Genomic DNA, 25,799 nt, shown 5'->3' on the forward strand with positions numbered 1-25,799 from the left:
CATACCCAGTTCCTGCAACCGTTCTTCATATGTTTTAGCCTCCAGTCCCCTAATCATCTTTGTTGCTCTTCTCTGCACTCTTTCTAGAGTCTCAACATCTTTTTTACATTGTGGCAACCAAAACTGGATGTAATATTCCAAGTGTGGCCTTACCAAGGCATTATAAAGTGGTATTAACACTTCACGTGATCTTGATTCTATCCCTCCGTTTATGCAGCCCAGAACTGTGTTGGCTTTTTTGGCAGCTGCTGCATCTTTCTGTCTGTCTTTCTATCTTTCTGTCTTTCCTTCTTTCCCTCTCCCCCGCTCTCTCTTTCATTCTTTTCTTCTTTCTGTCTTTCCTTCCCTTTTTTCTCCCTCCCTCCCCCTCTCTTTCTTTCCTTCTTTCCTTCCCTCCAAGCACTGGGCTGAAGGAAAGAAGGAAGGAAAGACAGAAAGAAGAAAAGAATGAAAGAGAGAGAAAGAGAGGGAGAGGGAAGGAAGGAAAGACAGAAAGAAGGAAAGAATAAAAGAGAGGGTGGGGGGAGGGAAAAAAGGAAGGAAAGATAGAAAGAAGAAAAGAATGAAAGAGAAAGAGAGAGGGAGATGGAGAGGGAAGGAAAGAAGGAAAGACAGAAAGAAGGAAAGAGAGAGGGGGGACGGAGGGAGGGAAAAAGGAAGGAAAGACAGAAAGAAGAAAAGAATGAAAAAGAGAGGGGTAGAGGGAAGGAAGGAAAGACAGAAAGAAAGAACAAAGGAATGAAAGAAAGAGAAAGAGAGGGTGGGAGGAAAGGAAGGAAAGACAGAAAGAAAGAAAGGAAAAAAGAACAAAACACGAGAAAGAGAGGGAGGGAGGGAGGAAAGGAGAGAGGGAAGAAAGGAAGGAAAGACAGAAAGAATGAAAGGGAAAGAAAGGGGAGAGGGTGGGAAGAAAGGAAGGAAAGACAGAAAGAGAGGACAAAAGAACAAAACAAGAGAGGGAGGGAGGAAAGGAGAGAGGGAAGAGAGGAAGGAAAGACGGAAAGAAGAAAAGAGTGAAAGAAAGAAAGAGAGGGAAGAAAGGAAGGAAAGATAGAAAGACCGAACAAAAGAACGAAAACAGAGAAAGAGAGAGGGGGAGGGAGGGAGAATAAGAGAGAGGACAAAAAAAAAGAGAAAGAGAAGGACATAAAGACAGACAGCGAAAGAAAGAAAGACAGAAAAAAAGAAAGAAAGAAAGAAAGAAAGAAAGAAAGAAAGAAAGAAAGACAGAAAGAAAGTTCTTTCTTTTCTCTCCTCCTTCCCTTCCTTCTAGCCCGCTTAACTTGAAATCTTTCAGCCAGGCTAAGTAGCCATTCTTTTTCTACAGGGAGTCTTCCACCTAAACATTCATTTAGCAACTGTTCGAAGTTACAACGGCCGCTAAGTAAAAAAAGCGACTTAGGACGGTGTTTCACGCTTCTGGCATTGCACACCAGAACAACCAGACACAAGGACAGTCTCCTCCCCCCCCACACCCCAGCATGCCATCCCTCTGCTAAACAACTCACTCTCACAACATTGTCAAACAATTTACTAAGATTGTATAACTATTAGTCTTCTCATCTTTCCTATTATCTATCTCTTTTTCTACTTAGGGCGACAACTTCGTTGCTGGCATCTTTACGATTTGTATTGCGTTGTTTAGTTTCCTAGTACGATTTGGTTGCTTATTTAGGATCCTTTGACTATCCCTAAGTGTTGTAACTTGTGATTCTTGGCGAAAGTATTTTTTATGTACACTGAGTGCTTATGCACTGAAGGCAAATTCCTTGTGTGTCCAATCACACTTGGCCAATAAAGAATTCTATTCTATTCTATTCTATTCTATTCTATTCTATTCTATTCTATTCTATTCTATTCCAATCCATTCCATATATTTTATTCTATTCCATTCCATTCCATATTTTCTATTCTATTCTATTCTATTCTATTCTATTCTATTCCAATCCAATCCAGTCCATTCCATTCCATTCCATTCCATATATTTTATTCTATTCTATTTTATTCCATTCCATATTTTCTATTCTATTCCATTCTATTCTATTTTTCTATTTTATTCTCTATTTATTCTATTCTGTTCCATTAAATTCCATTCCATTCCATTCTGTTCTATTCTATTTTCTACTATATTCTCTATTTATTCTATTCTATTTCGTTCCGTTCCGTTCCGTTCCATTCCATTCCATTCCTTCTATTCTATTCTATTCTATTCTATTCTATTCTATTCTATTCTATTCTATTCAATTGTGTTGTAAATGTTGTACCTTGATGAACGTATCTTTTCTTTTATGTATTTTCTATTCCTTTCCCTTCCCTTCCCTTCCCTTCCATATATTTTATTCTATTCTATTCAGTTACATTCCATATATTTTATTCTATTCTATTCAGTTACATTCCATATTTTCTATTCCTTTCTTCCCTTCCCTTCCATTCCATATATTTTATTCTATTCCATTCCATATTTTCTATTCCAATCTATTCTATTCTATTCTATTCCATTCCATTCCTTTCCTTTCCATTCCATTCCATATTTTATATTCTCTTCTCTTCTATTTTATTCCATTCCATTCCATTCTATTTCTTCTATTCCATTTCATTCCTTTCCTTTCTATTCCATTCCATATTTTCTATTCTATTCTATTCTATTCTATATTCTATATTCTTTTCTATCGGGAATTGAGAGGGGCAGACAGCATTTGGCTTTTCTAGTGTAGTCAAGGAAACTGCAGGGGGAAAAGTCATCCGGAATTGAAATGAGAAGGAAACTTAAGCCCCTTTTCAAGATTGGGGGTGGGGGAGAGAGGGAAAAGGAGACAAGAGTTTGTAAGATGGGCAGCTATATACAGTAAATCAGAGAGAGGCCAAATAAATAAACAGGTTGAAGCAGCAGATAAAAGACTGAGTCATGCAAACCGTTTTCAGCAGATGCATTGGTGGTTCAGTGGTAGAATTCTCGCCTGCCACGCGGGAGGCCCGGGTTCGATTCCCGGCCAATGCAACTGGTTTTTGTTTTTTTTTTTTGCTCTGTGTGTACTTTTCTCTGGAAAAAAAAATATTTTGCCAGAGTTTAAGCGGGTGCATTTTTTTTCCTTTAAAAAAACCCCAACATTTTGCCAGAAAAGGGGATTTTATTTGCCTATCTGCCTTGTTTCCCTCCAAATCGACTCACAGAGTAGGATAGAATAGAAAGAATGGAATGGAATGGAATGGAATGGAATAGAAAATATGGAATAGAATAGAATAGAATAGAGTAGAGTAGAGTAGAGTAGAGTAGAGTAGAGTAGAGTAGAGTAGAGTAGAGTAGAATGGAATGGAATGGAATGGAATGGAATAGAAAATATGGAATAGAATAGGATAGGATAGGATAGGATAGGATAGGGTAGGGTAGGGTAGGGTAGAGTAGAGTAGAGTAGAGTAGAGTAGAGTAGAATAGAATAGAATAGAATAGAATAGAATAGAATAGAATAGAATAGAAAATATGGAATAGAATAGAATAGAATAGAATAGAATAGAATAGAATAGAAAATATGGAATAGAATAGAATAGAATAGAATAGAATAGAATAGAATAGAATAGAATAGAAAATATGGAATAGAATAGAATAGAATAGAGTAGAGTAGAGTAGAGTAGAGTAGAGTAGAGTAGAGTAGAGTAGAGTAGAGTAGAGTAGAATGGAATGGAATGGAATGGAATGGAATAGAAAATATGGAATAGAATAGGATAGGATAGGATAGGATAGGATAGGATAGGATAGGATAGGGTAGGGTAGGGTAGGGTAGGGTAGGGTAGGGTAGAGTAGAGTAGAGTAGAGTAGAGTAGAATAGAATAGAATAGAATAGAATAGAATAGAATAGAAACTGGAATGTGGAATAGAATAGAATAGAATAGAATAGAATAGAATAGAATAGAATAGAGTAGAGTAGAGTAGAGTAGAGTAGAGTAGAGTAGAGTAGAGTAGAATAGAATAGAATAGAATAGAATAGAATAGAATAGAATAGAAAATATGGAATAGAAATAGAGTAGAATAGAATAGAATAGAAAATATGGAACGGAACACAAGAGAACAGAAAGAAGAGAAAAGAAAAGAAAATATGGAATGGAATGGAATGGAATAGAATTTAGAATTAAAAAAATAGGTGTTTTTTGTATGTTTATTGTACAAATTGATCAATTGAAGGAAGTGGAAAGGGAAGCAACTATATAGCATGCAAATGCACGAAGAGAATGGAAGGAAAACCTGTGACTTTGTTAAAGAGCAGCAAAAACGTTTGTTGCATTGGCCGGGAATTGAACCCGGGCCTCCCGCGTGGCAGGCGAGAATTCTACCACTGAACCACCAATGCGCCGTTAAAAACAGCTGGACGTCTGCTTTGATGGCATAAGGAAGGCAGCGGATGGCCAAGATAGGGAAATTGAAAATATCATAACCATTTAAATTTTCAAATATTCCCTTCGTATATCTTACTGTATAAAAGAGACCTGGCCTGCTCTCTGCACATGCTCTAAACCAGTGTTTGTCAACCTCAGCAACTTGGAGATGTGTCCACACGACGGCCCAGAATTCCGGGAGTTGAAGTCCACGGATCTTCAAGCTGCTAAGGTTGACAAAGTCCTCGACTTACGACAGTTCCTTTAGTGACCAATGGCACTAGGAAAAAAGTAAACTTAGGACTGTGTTTCACCCTTACGACCGTCGCAGCCTCCCTGCGTTCGCCTGGTCAAAATTCAGACAGCTTGGCCCCTGACTCATATTTATGACGGTCGCAGTGTCCTGGGGTCACGTGATTCCCTTTTGCGTCTGACGAGCAAAGTCCATGGGTGGGGGGGGAGAGATGGATTCGCTTAATGACCGTGCGGCTCATTTAACAAACACAAAGATTCGCTTAACAACAGGCGGCAAGGAAAGTCGTAAAACGGAGCCGAACTCACTTTTAAAGAAACGTTTCGCTGGGCAAACGTGACTTTTAGGGCTCAATGGGGGGGTCGTAACTCGAGGACGGACCTGTAGCTATAGCTTTCTTTAACATTTTATATTTTTTTGTAAAATTCGATTTCTAAACCTCCTATCTGTACCTGGGCAGGGGAAAAATAGAATAGAATAGAATAGAATAGAATAGAATAGAATAGAATAGAATAGAATAGAATAGAATAGAATTTTATTGGCCAAGTGTGATTGGACACACAAGGAATTTGTCTTGGTGCATATGCTCTCAGTGTACATAAAAGAAAAGATACGTTCATCAAGGTACAACATTTACAACAAACTAAACAAGTATTTACAAATACTTCAAATATTCGAAACTGGATATTGAAAACTCTCTTTTTTGGGGGGGTTCCTTTTAATAAAGAACAAATAACGTTCGATCGATCGACCGTTGTGAATAGAAACCAAATTTCTATGCAGCCTAAAAAAAAATAAAAAATGGGAAGAGGAACAATTGTCAAAGAGACAATGATAATCTGGGCCCGGGGATGGGGGTGGGGGTGGGGGGGAACGGTGGATCCATCAAAAACTGTTTACAGATCGAAGAAAGCCGGAGGAAGGATGCAAAATGCGTGCCTCTGAGCATGTGCAGAAGGCGCCGAAGCTAGCCCAACCGCTGGGCCACCTCTGGGTCTCGCATCCCGGCCCTTGGGATTCGAGTGCATCTCACAGGCGTGTGCGATCCGACACACACACACACACACCCTGGTCCAGCTGTCCAGTTGGCCAAACTGGAGGGTCTCGGGAGGAGGGGGGGGCGTGTGAAGAGCTCGTGTGAGCGCTCCCAGCGAGGTGCGAAGCTTCCCCCCCTTGGGGGGCAGGGGCCATCAAAGGACTGGGGCTTTTGACACCAGGGCGTGTGGAAGACTTTCCCAGGGTCTCCCAGGGGGCACGAGGGAGGGAGGGGGGGAGGCAGGTAGATCCTGGCACATTTGTTGGAGGGGAAGAAGGGAGGGAAAGAGGGGGGGAAAGGGGGGGGGCGTGAAGGAGTACAAGTCCCGTTCTCGGGGGACAGCCCCCCCAGACCAGGCCAACCCCCAGGCCCCCCACCCACCCACCCAAGTTTCGAAGAACGCGGGGAAAACTCACTGTTGTAAATGCTGCCAGGGTGGCGAGAGTGTTCCTGAGCTAGTACAGAATGCCTAACGCCTAATTGATATATTGATCATCAATTGTGTTGTAAATGTTGTACCTTGATGAAGGTATCTTTTCTTTTATGTACACTGAGAGCATATGCACCAAAGACAAATTCCTTGTGTGTCCAATCACACTTGGCCAATAAAAAATTCTATTCTATTCTATTCCTTCCTTCCTTCCGTTTTCCCTTTCTTTTTCTCTCTCCCTTCTTCCTTCTCCCTTTTTTCCTTCCTAACTTCTTCCTTCTTTCCTTTCTCCCTCCCTCCCCTCATTCTTCCCTTTCTCTCTCTCTCCTTCCTTCTGTTGTTCTCTTTTTTTCCCCTTCTTAACTTCCTTCCTTTCCCCATCCCTCTTCCCTTTCTCCTCCCCTCTTTTTTTCTTTCTCTTTCTTTCTTTCTGTCTTTCTTTCTTCCTCCTTCCTTCTCTTCTCTTCTTTTCCTTCCTTCCTTTCTCTTCCTTCCTTCCCTCCTCCCTCCCTTCATTCTTCCCTTTCTCTCCCTCCTTCCTTCTCCCTTTTTCCTTCCTTCCTTCCTTTCCTTTTTTTCTCCCTCCCTCCCCCTTCTTTCATTCTTCCCTTTCTCTCTCTCTCCCTCCTTCCTTCTGTTGTTCTCTTTCCCCCCTTCTTAACTTCCTTTCTCCCTCTCTCTTCCCTTTCTCCTCCCTCCCTTTCTCTCTCCTCCTTCCTTCTCTCTCTCTTCCTTCCTTTCTCTCTCTCCTTCCTTCTCTTTCTCTTTTCCTTCCTAACTTCTTTCTCTTTCTTTCTTTCTTTCTTTCTTTCTTTCTTTCTTTCTTTCTTTCTTTCTTCCCTTCTTTCGTCTATTTTCTTTCTTTCTTTCTTTCTTTCTTTCTTTCTTTCTTTCTTTCTTTCTTTCTTTCTTTCTTTCTTTCCTCATGCAATGCTCCCGATCTGTTTCTTTGCTTTCCATTACAGACCACCAGCTTGAGCCCTAGTCGGCTACTCCTTTCCTCCGGACTATCTGGGCAATTCCCCCCCCCCTTCCTCCCCCTCTCCCACCTCCACCCCTGGTGAGGTCTGTCTCACCTGCCCTTTTCTACATGAGCCACGGCCTTCTTAAGGCGCTAGTCCCTAAGAAACACTCATGGCTAGGCAAAAATGCTGGGGAATGGGCTTGAAGCCTGAAAAAGACCTCCATTCACACACACACTCCACGCCCAGAAAGGCCTTTGGTTCGCGGCTTGGGATCCCCACCCCCATGGGCATGACCCACCCACCCCTGCTTGGCACCTGCCAGGGACACCTCAGGGCGAAAGGGGCGGGTGTTGCGATCAGCCGCCCATCCACCCCAAATGCCCAGGTGTCAAAGCTTCACACCCAGGAAACTTCTTCTTCTTCTTCCCACGGGTAAAGTTTTGACTCCGTCTCTCTCTCTAGCGGAGCTCAGGATCTGGGCAAGGCGCCCCGGGGCCTTTGCGGGTCAGGAAGGGGATGGGCGTCACAGGCTCGTGCCAAATGCCCTCGGCCACTTGGCAGGTCAGCGGATCGGATCGTGCGAAGGCAGCTGCGTTCCCCCCCACACATTTTCTGTCTCCCCCCCCCACTCCTCCATTTGCCACCTGGGAAGACAGACAGACAGACAGACAGACAGACAGACAGACAGACAGATAGATAGATAGATAGATAGATAGATAGATAGATAGATAGAGATGATAAAGAAGAGAGAGATGATAGAAGATGGATAAATGGATAAATGGATGGGTGGATGGATGGATGGATGGATAAGAGATTATGGATTGATAATATAGATATAAATAGATAGATAAATAGATAGATAAACAGATAATACAGATAGATAGATACAGATAGATAGATAGACAGACAGACAGACAAGATGATGGATAGATATAGATCATTGATAATATAGATAGATAAAGAAATAATAAAAGTAGATAGGTAGATAGATAATATAGAAATAGATAGATAGATAGATAGATAGATAGATAGATAGATAGATAGATAGATAGATAGATAGATGGATAAGATAGATAAGATAGATGGATGGATAGATAGATAGATATAGATGATATAGAAGAGAGAGATGATAGAAGATGGATGGATGGATGGATGGGTGGATAGATAGATAGATAGATAGATAGATAGATAGATAGATAGATAGATAAGAGATTATGGATTGATAATATAGATATATGATAAATAAACAGATAATACAGATAGATAGATAGATAGATAGATAGATAGATAGATAGATAGATAGATAGATAGATAGATAAGATGGATGGATGGATAGATATAGATCATAGATTGATGATATAGATAGATAAAAACATAATAAAGGTAGGTAGATAGATAATATAGAGATAGATAGATAGATAGATAGATAGATAGATAGATAGATAGATAGATAGATAGATAGATATGATAATTGATAAGATATAGATAGATAAACAGATAATAAAGATAAATGATAGAAGAAATAGATAGATAGGATATAGATGATAGATTGATAATATAGATAGAGAAACAAATAATTCAGGTAGATAGGTAGATAGATAATATAGAGATAGGTAAATAGATAGATAGATAGATAGATAGATAGATAGATAGATAGATAGATAGATAGATAGATAGATAGATAGATAGATAAAAGTAGGTAGGTAGGTAGAGAAAGAGAAAGGAAGGAAGGAAGGAAGGAAGGATGGAAGGAGTGAAACAGAAAGGATAGGAGGAAGGGAAGAGGAGGAGGAATGAAGGCAGGAGAGAAGGAAAGAGAGAGACAGGAAGAAGGAGAGAGAGAAAGGGAAGAAGGAAAAGGGTGGCTGGATGGAGGATGGAAGATGGAGGAAGGAAAGAAAGGAAGAAGGAAGAAAGGGAAGAAAGAAAGAGGGAAGAAGAAAAGAGAGAGAGAAAGGAAAAAAGGAAGACTGAAAGAGGAAGATGGAAGGGAGGGAGGGAGGGAGGGAGGAAGGAAGGAAGGAAGGAAGGAAGGAAGGAAGGAAGGAAGGAAGAGTTTCCTGGTGAATTTGTGGTGCAACAGCGGGCCTGGCTCTTTGTGTTGCAACTGCACAGGATTTGAAGAGGAAAATCCAGCTGTTTTGCAGCGCATTGGTGGTTCAGTGGTAGAATTCTCGCCTGCCACGCGGGAGGCCCGGGTTCGATTCCCGGCCAATGCAACATAGTCTTTTTTCCTTCTTCTTCTATATGTTGTGACTTGTCTCATTGTTGTCAGGACTGTTTAATTTGCTGCAATGGAGGCACCTGTTGTTTTTTCTCCCTCCCCCTCCCATCGCTTAAGAATCCCCCCCCCAGGAGTTTTCTTAAGAGCTGGGAGAGCGGAGGCTTCTCCGCTTTGCGACCCCCTCGACGTGGGAGCGAAACAGCTGGCCACCACTGCTGCAAGTAGCAATAGCCCATAGACTTATATCCCGCTTCCCAGGGCTTTTACAGCCCTCTCTAAGCAGTTTACAGAGTCAGCCTCTTGCCCCCCCACCAACCATCTGGGTCCTCGTTTTACCCACCTCGGAAGGACGGAAGGCTGAGTCGACCTTCAGCCAGTCAGGATCGAACTCCTGGCAGTGGGCAGAATTAGCCTGCAATACTGCATTCTAACCACTGTGTCATTATGGCTTGCTTCCTTCCTTCTCATTTTCCTTCCTTCCTTCCTTCCTTCCTTCCTTCCTTCCTTCCTTCCTTCCTTCCTTCCTTCCTTCCTTTCTACTGGCCCTTTTTCCTTCCCTTCCCCTTACTGTCCTTTCCTTCTCATCTTCCTTCCTTCCTTCCTTCCTTCCTTCCTTCCTTCCTTCCTTCCTTCCTTCCTTCCTTCCTTCCTTCCTTCCTTCCTTTCTACTGGCCCTTTTTCCTTCCCTTCCCCTTACTGTCCTTTCCTTCTCATCTTCTTTCCTTCCTTCCTTCCTTCCTTCCTTCCTTCCTTCCTTCCTTCTTCTTCCTTCCTTCTACTGGCCCTTTTCCTTCCCCTTACTGTCCTTTCCTTCTCATCTTCCTTCCTTCCTTCCTTCCTTCCTTCCTTCCTTCCTTCCTTCCTTCCCTCCTTCCTTCCTTCCTTCCTTCCTTCCTTCCTTCCTTTCTACTGGCCCTTTTTCCTTCCCTTCCCCTTACTGTCCTTTCCTTCTCATCTTCCTTCCTTCCTTCCTTCCTTCCTTCCTTCCTTCCTTCCTTCCTTCCTTCCTTCCTTCCTTCCCTCCTTCCCAAGCAATAGCACTTAAGACTTATATCCTGCTTTCCAGCCCTCTAAGCGGTTTACAGAGTCAGCCTCTGGCCCCCCCAACCATCTGGGTCCTCCATTTTATTTATTTGCATATTTATTTATTTATTTATTTATTTATATACATTTTATTTATTTATTATTTATTTATATACATTTTTTATTTATTATATACATTTTATTTATTTGCACATTTAAATATTTGCAGATCCCTCGCATCCTGGACATAAACTGTTTCAACCCCTACCCTCAAAACGACGCTATAGAGCACTGCACACCAGAACAACTAGACACAAGAAGAGTTTTTTTCCCGAAGGCCATCACTCTGCTAAACAAATAATTCCCTCAACACTGTCAGACTATATACTGAATCTGCACTACTATTAATCTTCTCATCGTTCCCATCACCAATCTCTTTCCATTTATGACTGTATGACTGTAACTTTGTTGCTGGCAATCCTTATGATTTATATTGCTATATTGATCATCAATTGTGTTGTAAATGTTGTATCTTGATGAAGGTAACTTTTCTTTTATGTACACTGAGAGCCTATGCACCAAGACAAATTCCTTGTGTGTCCAATCACACTTGGCCAATAAAAATTCTATTCTATTCTATTCTATTCTTACCCACCACCCTCCAAAGCCGCCCCTGGGGTCAGGAGGAAAGGAGGAGATTTCCTTGCCCTTGGGCTTGGCAACAGGACCCTCCCCTCCCTCCTGACCTCTCCCCCACCCCCAGGGAGTTTCTAAAACACGCCCCCACCAACTTTTGGTACCCTTAAGTTTCAGGGCTCCCACCGCTCCTTCTCTGCCCGTGGGAACCAGGGGCCAAACGGGGCTCTGGTTATGCCTCGTTTTTGGGGTGGGTGTGTCTGTGGGGGGTGAAAATTCACAAGTGGGGCTGCTCCAGATCCCACTTCAGCAAATGGGGGCGTGTAACACACACATACACACATCTGCAAGAAAAGGGAGGCTTAGGAGAAGCGGGAGGGGGGGAGGCTACCTGGGGAGAGGTGCCCCACCCACTAGGACACGCAGCCAGGGTCATCTCAGCATCTCTCCTCTTTCCAGCCCCCCCCCTCCAGCCCCCCACCACAGCCCCCCCCCAAGCTTCTGTGATGATGAACTCTGGGACCATCGACCCTCTTTCTTCTTCTTCTTCTTCTTCTTCTTCTTCTTCTTCTTCTTCTTTCCTTCCTTCCTTCCTTCCTTCTTTCTTCTTTCCTTTCTTCTTTCTTTTCTTTTCTTCTTTCTTTTCTTCTTTCTCTCTCTCTCTCTTTTCTTTTTCTTCTTTCCTTTCTTCTTCTTTCCTTCCTTCCTTCCTTCTTTCTTTCCTTTCTCTTTCTTTTTCTTCTTCTTTCTCTCTCTCTTTCTTCTTCTTCTTTCCTTTCTTTCTCTCTCTTTCATTCTTTCTTTCCTTCCTTCCTTCCTTCTTTCTTTTCTTTCTTTTTCTTCTTTTCTTCTTTCTTTTCATTCTTCCTTTCTTCTTCTTCTTTCTTTTCTTCTTTCTTTCTTTCTTTCTTTCCTTCCTTCCTTCCTTCTTTCTTTCCCTTTCTTTCCCTTTCTCTTTCTTTTTTCTTTCTTTCTTTCTCTCTCTCTCTTTCTTTTTTCTTTCTTTCTTTCCTTTCTTTCTTTCTCTCTCTTTCATTTTTTCTTTCCTTCCTTCCTTCCTTCTTCCTTTCCCTTTCTTTCTTTCTCTTTCTTTCTTTCTCTCTTTTTTCTTTCTTTTGCTCTTTTTTCTTTCTTTCTTTTCTTTCTTTCTTCCTTCCTTTTCTTTCTTTCTTTTTTCTTTCTTTCTTTCTCTTTCTTTCTTCTTTCTTTCTTTCTTTCTCTCTCTCTCGCTCTTTCTTTTTTCTTTCTTTTTTTCTGGGGAGGGGTCCCTGGTATTCTTGGTCACGTCATCGGTGCGAGTGGATGAAATGAAATGATGACTGATTGACGTCATTCTGGGAGCCAGGTGGGCAGTTTAAATTGGAGGGGAGGGGAAGTTCACTTGATCAATGAATAGATGAATGGACGGACGGATAGACAGACGGATAATGGATGGATGGATGGACGGACGGACAGATACACAGACACACCAGCAGATAGAGACAGGCAGACTGACAAAGTTAGATGGACAGATAACGAATAGATAAATAATGGATGGATGGATGGATAGATAGATAGATAGATAGATAGATAGATAGATAGATAGATAGATAGACAGACAGACAGACAGAGGGAGGGGGGAAGAGAGAGAGAGTTGTGGTATATAACACATCTGCTTTATCATTTTAGCACCTTCAAAATGTTTCATAAATAAGCAATAAATGTATTTGGTTTCAGAAATTGTGAATGCTCCAACACTGGAGGTTTTTAAGAAGAGATTGAACAACATTTGTCTGAAAAGGCTTAGGGTTTTGTTCTGTTTTTTAATTTAATTTTGTCACAACAGTATACATAAACATTGTCATAGTAAAAAAAGAAAAACATATCATGAAATATATATATATATATATATATATATATATATATATATATATATATATATATATATATATATATATATATAGGTCTTTGGTTGTTCGGGTTTTCTCCCGTGTAAAATTGGAAGTGTCTTGGCGACGTTTCGACGAAGTCTCATTCGTCATCTTCAGGCTTCAGCTTCGTGCTTCTGGGAGCAAGGCAGGATCTCGGCGGGCCCGGCTTGAACCGAGCCTGTTTAAGAGGCTGGCCCATCCCTTCTTCACTCTGTTCTGGGTGACCCAGCCAGCCCTGGGCTCCAACCTGGGAGAGCCAGGACTGGCTGAAGAGCTGAACCGCAGGGCTATCCGCCCCTTGAAGGTCAAAAAAGTCAAGATGACGATTCCCTAACATGTCCCAACTGCACGCTTCCAAACCTCGACTACTTGGAAGGTTTTGGGGAAAAAAACCTTCACGACACATATATATATTTGTTTTCTGAGGCTTTCGCAGGTGTTTGTATGTAGGTCTTTGGTTATTCGGGTTTTCTCCCACGTAAAATTGGAAGTGTCTTGGCGACGTTTCGACGAAGTCTCATTCGTCATCTTCAGGCTTCAGCTTCGTGCTTCTGGGAGCAAGGCAGGATCTCGGCGGGCCCGGCTTGAACCGAGCCTGTTTAAGAGGCTGGCCCATCCCTTCTTCACTCTGTTCTGGGTGACCCAGCCAGCCCTGGGCTCCAACCTGGGAGAGCCAGGACTGGCTGAAGAGCTGAACCGCAGGGCTATCCGCCCCTTGAAGGTCAAAAAAGTCAAGATGACGATTCCCTAACATGTCCCAACTGCACGCTTCCAAACCTCGACTACTTGGAAGGTTTTGGGGAAAAAAACCTTCATAGAAACTCCAGAGGAGACCCCGCTCCCTCCTCAGCCCCAGAAATGTGAGGTGGGGGGACTGCGAGCATCAAATCAAGGGAGAGAGAGAGCTGTCTAAGTGACCTTTAGTTGCCCCCCCCAATTAAGAGGGGAAACCAACAAGCGGCTGAGCCCATCTAGGGACGGCTGGGAAGATGGTCCAGGTGGGGGACCACCCCCCTCCCCAGGAGGTGACCTGGAAGTGGGGGAAGAAAGAACCAACTGGCTGGGGAGGATGGGCTTTGGGGGGCCCTGGGGTTCTCTTTCCCCCAACGTTCAAACTTTTGGGTACCAGAGAAATTCGCCCAAGCGAGAAGGGGAGGGAGAGAGGAGGAGGAGGAGTTGGGCAGCTACGCGTGCCTAATGAAATTGGGGAGGGGAGGCGAAGAGAGGGGCTCGGCCCAGCCAGGAACAAAGGCCCCACCGGAACGGGGCGAGACCCTGGTGAGGCTGGCGGTCAAGCCTCGTTGGACGTTTAATTAAGGGGTGACCCCCATCAATGCCCTTTTCGGAGGCTTCAAAGGTGGGCGCAGATCAAAAGGTAGACCACGAGAGGCAGACCCTCCCTCGTAGCTTCAGACCTTCCTTTCCTCCTGCCAAGGACTACAACTCCTATCGTTCTCAGATGGCTGGGCATTGTGGGGAGGGGGGGGGAATTGCAATCGCTGGCCGGAGGGTCCTCGCCTTGGCTGGAGGAAGCTGCTTAACCAAGATCCTCCTGGCTTTTTCGGAGTTCACAGAAGAACCAAGTTGGAAGGGACCAGGACTGAAATCCAGCCGGTTCTAGAGAACCGGCAGCGGAAATTTTGAGTAGTTTGGAGAACCGGCAAATACCACCTCTGGCTGGCCCCAGAGTGGGGCGGGAATGGGGATTTGGCAGTATCCTTCCCCTGGAGTGGGGCGGGAATGGGGATTTGGCAGTATCCTTCCCCTGCCATGCCCACCAAGCCGCGCCCACAGAACCGGTAGTAAAAAAAAAATGATGGATTTCACTACTGGAAGGGACCCTAGAAAAAGCTGGAGATTCGGAGCATGTCCGGAGAGCATGGGTTTCCATCCGATTCTGCTCTCTTGAGTACCGGTAGTCAATCAATCGATCAATCAGAATAGAGATGGAAGGGACCTTGGAGGTCTTCTAGTCCAGCCCCCCCCCCCACTACTCAAGCAGGAGAACCTATATTATTTCAGATAAGTGACCATCCAGTCTCTTCTTAAAAACCTCCAGTGATGAAGCACCTACAACTTCTGGTGGCAAGCTGTTCCCCTGGTGAATTGTCCTCCCTGTTAGGAAGTTTCTCCTTAATTCCAGGTTGTTTCTCTCCTGGATGAGATTCCATCCGTTGCTTCTTGTTCTACCCTCAGGTGCTTTGGAGAATAGCTTGACTCCCTCTTCTTTGGGGCAGCCCCTCATATACTGGAAGGCTGCTATCATGTCACCCCTAGTCCTTCTTTTCATTAATCTCTTTCCACTTATGACTGTATGACTGTAACTTGTTGCTGGCAATCCTTATGATTTATATCGATATACTGACCATCAATTGTGTTGTAAATGTTGTACCTTGATGAAGGTATCTTTCCTTTTATGTACACTGAGAGCATATGCACCAAGACAAATTCCTTGTGTATCCAATCACACTTAGCCAATAAAAATTCTATTCTATTCTATTTTATTCTATTAGACATACCCAGTTCCTGCAACCGTTCTTCATATGTTTTAGCCTTCAGTTCCCTAATCATCTTTGCTGCTCTTCTCTGCACTCTTTCTAGAGGCTCAACAGCTTTAGTATCTTAGCATTTGGTTAACACAATCATCCAAGCCCCAAGCCTGACTTTGCTAAACCTTCTTCGGATGATGCAAGACACTTAAGAAATAAATACATAGATGGATGGACGGATGGACGATGGATTGGTGGATGGATGGACGGACGGATGGATGGACAATGGATGGATGGATGATAGATAGATAGATAGATAGATAGATAGATAGATAGATAGATAGATAACAGATGAGAGAGAGAGAGAATATAGATGACAGATCATAGATGATAGATACATATAGATGATAGATAGAGAGAGAGATAGGATATAATCATAGATCATAGATGATAGATAGATAGATAGATAGATAGATAGATAGATAGATAGATAGATAGATAGATAGATAGATAGAGATAGGTAGGTAGGTAGGTAGGTAGGTAGGTAGGTAGGTAGGTAGGTAGGTAGGATATAGATGAGAGACAAGAGAGAGAGAGGGGATATAGATAGATAGATAGATAGATAGATAGATAGATAGATAGATAGATAGATAGATAGATAGATAGATAGATAATACATAGATAGGATATAGATGAGAGATGAGAGAGAGAGAGAGAGAGAGGATATAGATGATAGATGATAGATAGATAGATAGATAGATAGATAGATAGATAGATAGATAGATAGATAGACAGACAGACAGATAGAATAGAGATAGATAGAGATAGGATATAGATGATTATAGACGATAGAGAGAGAGAGAGATGACACATAGTTACATAGAAAGATGGATGGATGGGTGATAGATAGATGAGTGAGAGGATAACAGATGTCTGGATGGATGGATGGATGGATGGACAGAGAGATTATAGATGATAAATAATCCACATTGAGGTAAAAATTAATCCAGAGAACAATCCGTATTTTGCACGACTGATGGATCCAAGGTAAAGGTGGATATTCACGTTTAAGTTTAAGTTTAATTTAATTTCTATACCGCCCTTCTCCCGAAGGACTCAGTAAGTTTGCCACTTGGTTCTCCGCGCAACAAAAATGTGATCCAAAAACACCACGCCCCAAAAACATGCGGGCGGCCTTCCGCATTTGTGCGGTTTAGAAACCATGGCTAAATAGGACAGCATAGTGCTGGGGCAGATGGGCCACTACCGGTTCGCTCGAACCGGCCCAAACCCGCTGAATTACCACCACTGGTCCAAGGGCTGCAGACCTCCTGATAGTTAGAACGTGCCAAGAGTGGGGGCGGGGTCGCGCATGCGCATGTCCACACCCATAATTCTATGCGCCTTGCCCCCGCGCATGCGCGCATGATCCTCCCCTGCTCCCCCTGCTCCTGGCATGCGATGGCATGGTAGGCCCATTTTTTGCTGTCCCCAGCCTCCAGAGCCTTTCTAGGAGTCTGGGGAGGGCGAAAACAGCCCTCCCCACCACCCCCAGAGGCCCTCCGGAGGCTGAAAACGGCCCGTTTGTTGCCAACTTCTGGTGGGACCGGAAGGCCCGCTTTTTGCTCTCCCCAGCCTCTGGAGGTGGGGGGGAGGAGTAGGGAAGGCTGTTTTCACCCTCCCCAGGCTCCTAGAAAGGCTCTGGAGTCTGGGGAGAGAGAAAAATGGGCCGTCCCCACTACTCCCCTCCCCCCGGAGGCAGAAAACAGCCTGTTTCCCTACTTCTGGTGGGCCCAGAAGGCCCGAACATCAGCTGAGCTGAGCTCACGTGCCCCCAGCTATGGCTACACGTGCCACCTATGGCATGCGTGTCATAGGTTCGCCATCACGGTTCTAGATCAAATCAACCAATAACTGTATTTTAGTTCAGACTTAACAAGCTGTTAAGAACGCGTCCCTCCCTCCCCCACACTCCGGCGAGAATTTTTTGGCCTCCGCCGTCCATATCGATTACAAATCAATTTACTTGCTCAATTTAGCCCCCAAAATATATTGACTCCAAGCAAAATGAGTTTTAGCTGACTCGGGAATCGTATTTGGCTCTTGCTGGCACAACTGATTTAATGTCCTAATTTTTTTAATGTTACGTTCTGCACCTGGGCAGCGTTAGACCGGTGTATCTCCTTGCATCTGGAAGGGAAATTCGGTAGCTGAAATCGGAAGGCGTGTGATGAAAGTCGTGCCCCAAGAGGCTAGACCTCATCGAGGACGTCAAGGGCCCGGTCCGACGCGCCTTCGTTTTAGATGGCAGGAGCGCGTGGGATCCTAACGAACCCCTCTCAAATTTTTTTTTATATGGAGGAGGGGGTCCCTCTAAAGTTGTGGGGAGGGCGTCTTCCGGACCTGTTAGCGCAGGAGTCAGCAACCGGGGGCTCTGGAGCCGCATGTGGCTCTTTGACCCCCTCCGCTGCGGCTCCCTGTCGCCGGTCGGCTCCACAATTGACTCTATGGTGGGGGAATTGGACTTCCAGTCGGCTCCAGAGTTGAACGGGGGCTTCCGGTTAGGACCTTTGCGGCTCTTTTGAGTGTTTAAGGTTGCCGACCCCTGTGCTAGCGTGTTACGGAGTATGCGTGTTCAGCCTTCACACGCAGGGGCCTGTCGTGTAAGATGCGTGCAGCCCCTGCCCTAGGTTGGGCCAGGAAAGGAAGACAGGAGTGCAGAATTAGGGGTAGGTTCAGGTGTCCTTTTTTGTCCCTAGACAGCTGTGATGGCCGAGTGGTTAAGGCGTTGGACTCGAAATCCAATAGGGTTTCCCTGCGCAGGTTCGAATCCTGCTCACAGCGCAAAGCTTCCAAGAAAGATCCTCTCTCTTTTTGTAACTTTGGCTTTCTCCTTCCTCCTTCCCTTCCCTTTCGTATTTTTTCTTCTTCTTCTTTCCTTCTCTTCTCTTTTCTTCTTCTTCCTTTTCACTTTTTTCTTCTTTCCTTTCCTTCTCCTTTCCTTCTTTCCTTTTATTCTTTTATTCTATTCTTTTCTTCCTTCCTCCCTTTCATTTTTTCTTTTTTTCCTTTCCTTCTCTTCTTTAATTTCCTCCCTCTTTCCTTTCCTTTCCCTTCCTTCCTTTTCCCTTTTTTCTTTTTTCCTTTTCTTCTCCTTTTTTTCTTTTCTTCCTTCCTCCCTTTCATTTTTTCTTCTTTTCCTTCTCTTCTTTACTTTCCTCCCTCTTTCCTTTCCCTTCCTTCCTTTACACTTTTTTTTCTTCCCTTCTCTTCTTTTCTTCCTTTCTTCCTCTCTTTCATTTTTCTTCTTTCTTTCCTTCTCTTCTCTTCTTTACTTTCCTCCCTCTTTCCTTCCTTCCTTCCTTCCTTTTCACTTTTTCCTTCTTTCTTTTCCTTCTCTTCTTTTATTCTTTTCATCCTTCCTTCCTCCCTTCCTCCCTTTCATTTTTCTTCTTTCCTTTCCTGCTCTTCTTCTTCCTTCCTCCTCTTTCCTTTCCCTTCCTTCTTTCCTTTTCACTTTCTTCCTCTTTCCTTTCCTTCTTTTATTCTTTTCTTTCTTTTTTTCCTTCCTTCCCTCCCTCCCTCCCTCTTTTCTCTTGTTTCCTGCTTTCTTTCTTTCCTTCCTTCCTTCCTTCTTCCTTCCTTCCTTCCTTCCTTGTCTCTCTCCTCTCCCCTCCTCTTCTCCTCTCCTCCCTTCCACTCCCTTCTTCTCCTCTCTCCCTCCTCCTTTCTTTCTTACGGTTACAAAACTTACAAGAAAAAAGCGATCCCTGATTGATTGATCGATCGATCGATTGACTAGTGCTGTACTCAAGGGAGCAGGCTCGGAACGAAATTCCACGCGCTCTGCACATGCTCAGAATCTCCTGCCCCCAAAGAATACTCCCTTTGGAAATTGAAATTTTTATTTGTTTTATTTTATTTTATTTTGTCACAACAGTATACGCAAACATTGACATAAAACAACAACATATATATATGTTGTTATATATAAGCAAAAAGTATGCAACAACTATATTAACCTGATATAATGAAAGGGAACAATAAGGGAACGGTAGGGCCCGGCGCTGTGGGGCAACCAAGCACATACACACACCCAGATGTTCAAGGGAAGCTGAGCAGAAGTTTTTCCCTTGGGAAAAAAGTCACTTTCTCTCTCTCTCTCTCTTTCAGTCCTCTCTTTATGGCCCAGTTGCAAAAGCAGCCTTTGATGATCTCTTCACACCCTGCAGTCGATCGATCGCAGATTGAGTACATATACACACACACACCCCGCCTGCTGGCCACGCGCCTAATGGGGGTCTCTGGGAGGGAGGGGAAGGGGAGACCCCCTGCCCTCCCTCCCTCCCTCCCTTCTTCCCACCCTTCCTCGCTCGGGTGAATTTCAAAGCTTCCCAAACAGACAGGCTTTGTTGGATGCCCCTGTTGCCTTATGACTCCTGCCTGCGCAGGCCGAAATGCAACCGATGCAGCTTTTGTTGGCCCGCAGGGAGGGGTCTGCCTGGTGGTGCCCTCCCCTCCCCCCCAAGCTTTAGGAATATCTGCCTGGCTTTGTGTGCCATGTGAGAGTCCAGGGATCTCGGAGGGATGAGCTGGAGCCTGAAATATGTCCTTGCAAAAAGGGAATTAAGGAGGGGAGTCCTACCAGGGGCATCCAGATCCCCTGAGCTGGCTGCCTCTTTTGAGGGTGGGGGGACTTGGGAGGGGGGGGCGCAGGAGGAATTATCTGATTTGCACTAAATGAAATCGTTCATCTGGGGGGGGGTTCCCCTTGGAGGGCTGGGGAGGAAAAGGAAAGAAGGGAAGGAGGGAAAGAGAAAAGAGGAAGGAAGGAATGAACAGAGGAAGGGTGGGAGGGAGGGAGGAGATGGGAATGAGAGGAGGAGGAGGAGAGGAAGGAGGAAGAGGAAGGAATGAACAGAGGGAAGGAGGGAGTGAGGGAAAGGAAGGAAGGAAGGAAGTAGAAGGAGAGAGGGAGAGAGGAGATGGGAAGGAGGAGGAAGGGAAGGAGGGGAAAGAGAAAGAGGAAGGAAGGAATGAACAGAGGGAGGAAGGGAAGGAGGGAGGGAGGGAAAGGGGAAGGAAGGAAGGAAGGAAGTAGAAGGAGAGAGGAGGGAGAGGAGATGGGAAGGAGGGAGGGAGGAAGGAAGGAGGGAAAGAGAAAGAGGAAGGAAGGAATGAACAGAGGGAGGAAGGAAGGAGGGAGGAGGAAAGGAAGGAAGGAAGGAAGGAAGTAGAAGGAGAGAGGGGGGGGGAGAGGAGATGGGAAGGAGGGAGGGAGGAAGGGAAGGAGGGGAAAGAGAAAGAGGAAGGAAGGAATGAACAGAGGGAGGAAGGGAAGGGGAGGGAGGGAAAGGAAGGAAGAAAGGAAGGAAGGAAGTAGAAGGAGGAGAGAGGAGATGGGAAGGAGGAGGAAGGAAGGAGGAAGAAGAGGAAGGAAGGAATGAACAGAGGGAGGAAGGAAGGAGGAGAGAGGAAGGAAGGAAGGAAGAAGGAAGGAAGGAAGTAGAAGGAGAGAGAGAGGAGATGGGAAGGAGGAGGAAGGAAGGAGGAAGAGAAGAGGAAGGAAGGAATGAACAGAGGGAGGAAGGAAGGAGGGAGAGAGGGAAGGAAGGAAGGAAGGAAGGAAGGAAGGAAGGAAGGAAGTAGAAGGAGGAGGGAGAGGAGATGGGAAGGAGGAGGAAGGAAGGAGGAAGAAGAGGAAGGAAGGAAGGAAGGAATGAACAGAGGGAGGAAGGAAGGAAGGAAGGAGGAGAGAGGAAGGAAGGAAGGAAGGAAGGAAGGAAGGAAGGAAGGAAGGAAGTAGAAGGAGGGAGGGAGAGAGGAGATGGGAAGGAGGAGGAAGGAAGGAGGGAAGAAGAGGAAGGAAGGAATGAACAGAGGGAGGAAGGGAAGGAGGGAGAGAGGGAAAGGGGAAGGAAGGAAGGAAAGAAGGAAGGAAGGAAGTAGAAGGAGGGAGGGAGAGAGGAGATGGGAAGGAGAAGGAAGGGAGAGAGGAAGGAAGGAAAGAAGGAAGGGAAAGGGAAAATGAAGGCAGGCAGGAAGGAAGGAAGGAAGGAAAGAAAGTGGGTGAATGGAAAGAATGGAGAAAGGATGGAGATGGGAACTAGAAGGAGGGAGGGAAGAAGGGAGGGAGGGAGGGAAAGAGACTAGAGGAGAGAAGGAGGGAGGGAGGGAAAAAGGAAGGAAAGAAGAGAGGGGAGAAGAGAGAAAGGAAGGTCATGGCAGTGGGTAGGGGAATGGATAGAAGATACAGGCAATCCTCCACTTACGCCCATTCGTTTAATGACCATTCAAAGTTACAACAGCCCTGAAAAAGGGGACTGTTTTTTTCACACTTAACGGCCGTCGTAGCATCCCGAGGGTCGGCAACCGGCCTCTATTTACGACGGTCGGGGTGTCCCCGGATTCGAGGGGGGGAGGGTGGTCGGGCGATTTCCTTTTGCGACCTTCTGGCCTGCAAGGTCAAGGGGGAAGCTGGATTCGCTTCACGACCGTGTGACTCACTCAGTGACGGCAGTGATCCGCTTAAACTACTTCTGCAAGAAAGGTCGTAAAATGGAGCACAAGGCGCTTCGCAACGGTCTCGCTTAGCAACGGACATTCTGGGCTCCTTTGCGGTCGTAAGTCGAGGACTCACAGCTCGGCTTTGCAAATCCTTCTCACAATCCTCCTGATGTCTGCATGGGAAAAGGCTGGAGGAGGGGGGAGAGTTCTTTCTCTTTTCTTTTCTTTTCTTTTCTTTCTTTCCTTCCTTCTTTTTTCTTTCTTTTTCCTTCCTTCCTTCCTCCTCCTTCCCTCCATTTCTTTCTTTCTTTCCTTCCTTCCGTCCCTCCCTCCCTCCCTCCTTCCTTCCTTCCTTCCTTTCTTTCTTTCTTTCTTTCTTTCTATCCTTCTGTCTGTCTGTCTATCTTTCTTTCTTTCTTTCCTTCCTTCCTTCCTTCCTTCTTTCTTTCTTTCTTTCTTTCTTTCTCTTTCCTTCCTTCCTCTTTCCTTCCTTCTTTCCTTCTTTCTCCCTGTCTCCCTTTCTTTCCTTCCTTCCTTCCCTCCCTCCTTTCTTTCTTTCTTTCTTTCTTCTTTCTTTCTTTCTTTTTCCTTCCTTCCTTCCTTCCCTCCCTCCCTCCCTCCCTCCTTTCTTTCTCTTTCTTTCCTTCCTTCCTTCCTTCCTTTCCTCCCTCCCTCTTTCCTGCCATCTTTCCTTCTTTCTCCCTCCCTCCTTCCTTCCTTCCTCCCTCCTCCTTCTTCCTTCCTTCCTTCTTTCCTTTCTTTTTCCTTCCTTCCTTCCTCCTCCCCTTCTTCCTTCCCTCCCTCCCTCCCTTTCTTCTTCCTTGCTTCCTTTCTTCCTTCCTTCCTTCCTTTCTTTCTATCCTTCTGTCTGTCTGTCTATCTGTCTTTCTTTCTTTCCTTCCTTCCTTCCTTCTTTCTTTCTTTCTCTTTCCTTCCTTCCTCTTTCCTTCCTTCTTTCCTTCTTTCTCCCTCTCTCCCTTTCTTTCCTTCCTTCGTTCCCTCCCTCCTTTCTTTCTTTCTTTCTTTTTCCTTCCTTCCTTCCTCCTCCTTCCCTCCTTCCTTCCTTCCCTCCCTCCCTCCCTCCTTTCTTTCTTTCCTTCCTTCCTTCCTTCGTTCCTTCCTTTTTCTTTCCTTCCTTCCCTCTTTTTTCTCTTTCCTCCTTCCCTCCCTTCTTCCTTCCTTCCTTCTTTCCTTTCTTTTTCCTTCCTTCCTTCCTCCTCCCCTCCTCCCCTCCCTCCCTCTCTCCTTCCTTCCTTTCTTCCTTCCTTTCTTTCTCCTTCCTTCCTTCCTTCCTTCCTTTCTTCCTTCCTTCCTTTCTTTCTTTTTTTTCTTTCTTTCTTTCGCTGGGAAGCAGCAGGTTGTTTCAAATACACGCTACTTTACCAGGCTGGGGTGTGTCCTTCCTCACTTCCCCGCTTGGGAAAGTGAGCAAAGGTGTGGTTGTGTGTGTTTTAACACAACCCCTTTCTTGGAGTTTACAGGCTGCTGGAGACAAAATGGGGATAGTGGGGGGAAGAGACAGATGTTCAACCCTCCAGGGACAAAAGGCCGGGAAGTGTCAATGCAGAGACTTTTGAAGAGCCGATCGGCCTGAGATTCCCACGGAAAAGTTAAGGCGGGTGGGGGGGGGGGCTGGACAGAGGGAGGAGAAAGGAATCCAACCCCCTTGGAGAATCATCCACCCCCCACACACAGATACCCCACCCCAGAGATTCAGGGCTCTCCCCTGCTCTGCTCTGCAAGAGTTTCACTTTTAGGGGTAGACTTCCCTAGAAGGTGGAGGTTCCACAAAAGCAATCATCTCCTTGGATTAAAGTTGGGGTGATGATGTTGTTGTTGTTGTTGTTGATGATGATGATGATGAAGAAGAAGAGGAGGAGGAGGAGGAGGAGGAGGAGGAGGAGGAGGAAGACTGAGGGGTCCTTTGTGCTCTCTGAGCTTGGTGGTTTTCTTGAAAATGTTTCATGACCCAACTAGGTAACATCATCAGTGCTACAAGGGAGTGGGGTTTGTGGAAGAGGAAGAGGAGGAGGAAAGAGAGAAGAGGAGAAGGAAGGGGAGGACTGAGGGGTCCTTTGTGCTCTCTGAGCTTGGTGGTTTTCTTGAAAATGTTTCATGACCCAACTAGGGAACATCATCAGTGCTAGAAGGGAGAGGGGTTTGTGGAAGAGGAGGAGGAGGAGGAGGAGGAGGAGGAGGAGGAGGAGGAGGAGGAGGAGGAGGAGGAGGAGGAGGAGGAGGAGGAGGAGGACTGTGAGTCCTTTGTGCTCTCTGAGCTTGGTGGTTTTCTTGCAGGCATCTCATGACCCAACTAGGGAACATCATCAGTGTTAGAAGAGAGGGGGGAGACGAGGAGGAGTGGGGAGGGAAAGAGGAAGGGGAGGGGAGGAGGAAAAGGACTATGGGGTGCTTCACTCTCTCTGAGCTGGGTGGTTTTCTTGCAGGCGTTTCATGACCCAACTAGGGAACGTCATCAGTGCTAGAAGGGAGTGGGGTTTGTGGAGAGGAGGAGAGTAGGGATGAGGATTAAAATTGGGGTGGTGACGATGACGATGACGATGATGAGGAGGAGGAGGAGGAGGAGAAGGAGGAGGATTGTTTAGTCTTTAAGCAACTTTCAAACAGAGGGACTTCAACTCCCAGAATTCCCCAGCCAGTTGCTTCAAGTTGCCAAGGTTGAAAAAAACGTTAGAAGAAGAATCGACTCTCCTGACTAGGAATCCTCAGAAGAGTCTGGGGTTCTCTGCGTTGTGTGACGCACGAATTTAACGCAGTGTCACTAATGTAATAAATATTCAACACATTGAATAAATCAGCTATTTGTGGGGAAATTGACATTGATTTGTTTAAAAAGAGCAGAATTAGGACCAGAGCCAAGAAAACCTCTAATTCAAGAAAGAGGGAGGGAGGGAGGGAGGAAGGGAGGAAGGAGGGAGGGAAAGAGAAGGAAGGGAAGGGAAAAAAGGAGGGAGGGAAACAGAAGGAAGGGAAGGGAGAAGGAGGGAAGGAGGGAGGGAAGGAGGGAGGGAAACAGAAGGAAGGGAAGGAAGGAAGGAAGGAAGTAGGGAGGAGATGGGAATGAGAAGGAGGGAAGGAAGGAAGGAAGAAAATTGAAGGGAAGGAAGAAAGGAAGGAAGGAAAGAAGGAAGGAAGGATGGGAGGGAGGGAGGGAGGGAGGAGGAGGAGATGGGAATGAGAAGGAGGAAGGAAGGAAATTGAAAGAAGGAAGGAAGGAAGGAAGGAAGGAAGGAGAAGGAGGGAGGGACAGAGAGAGGAGATGGGAAGGAGGAGGGAGGAAGGAGGAAGGGAGGGAAACAGAAGGAAGGAAGGGAAGGGAAAGAAAGGAGGGAGGGAGGGATGTAAGGAAGGAAGGAAAGAAAAAATAGAAAAGAAGGAAGGTGAAGGGTAGGAACAGAGAGAGGGAATAAAGTAAAGAAATTGAAGGGAGGAGGGAGGGAGGAGGAAGGAAGGATGGGAGGAGGGAGGAGATGGGAATGAGAAGGAGGAAGGAAGGAAGAAATTGAAGGAAGGAAGAAGGAAGGAAGAAGGAAGGAAGGATGGGAGGAGGGAGGAGGAGATGGGAATGAGAAGGAGGAAAGAAGGAAATTGAAGGGAGGAGGAGGAGGAGGAAGGAAGGAAGGAAGGGGAGGGAGGGAGGAGATGGGAATGAGAAGGAGGGAAGGAAGGAAGGAAGAAAATTGAAGGGAAGGAAGAAAGGAAGGAAGGAAAGAAGGAAGGAAGGATGGGAGGGAGGGAGGGAGGAGATGGGAATGAGAAGGAGGGAAAGAAGGAAATTGAAGGGAGGGAAGGAAGGAAGGAAGGAAGGAAGGAAGGAAGGAAGGAAGGAAGGAAGGAAGGAAGGAAGGAAGGAAGGAAGGAATCTCAGAGATGCCGTTCAAGAAGAATCCAGGCTGGCTCTTCTCAATGACTCTCGAGGAAGAGTCATTGAGAGATGACT

General features: G+C 45.4%; 1 protein-coding gene and 4 non-coding genes across 5 annotated transcripts in view; 3 read left to right on the forward strand and 2 right to left on the reverse strand.

The window, feature by feature from the left end:
- HES7 (hes family bHLH transcription factor 7) overlaps positions 1-25,799 on the reverse strand; it is a 38,539-nt gene that overhangs the window by 9,454 nt on the left and 3,286 nt on the right. The gene's annotated exons all lie outside the window — the stretch shown is intronic.
- TRNAG-GCC (transfer RNA glycine (anticodon GCC)) lies at positions 2,928-2,998 on the forward strand. The gene has a single exon. It is a non-coding gene; the product is annotated as a tRNA-Gly (tRNA).
- Positions 4,273-4,343, reverse strand: TRNAG-GCC (transfer RNA glycine (anticodon GCC)). Its single transcript has one exon. It is a non-coding gene; the product is annotated as a tRNA-Gly (tRNA).
- On the forward strand, positions 9,201-9,271 carry TRNAG-GCC (transfer RNA glycine (anticodon GCC)). Its single transcript has one exon. It is a non-coding gene; the product is annotated as a tRNA-Gly (tRNA).
- TRNAS-CGA (transfer RNA serine (anticodon CGA)) lies at positions 18,097-18,178 on the forward strand. The gene has a single exon. It is a non-coding gene; the product is annotated as a tRNA-Ser (tRNA).

The sequence above is a fragment of the Ahaetulla prasina genome, chromosome 4 (assembly GCF_028640845.1).
Source record: "Ahaetulla prasina isolate Xishuangbanna chromosome 4, ASM2864084v1, whole genome shotgun sequence".
In the NCBI taxonomy this organism is placed as follows: Eukaryota; Metazoa; Chordata; class Lepidosauria; order Squamata; family Colubridae; genus Ahaetulla; species Ahaetulla prasina.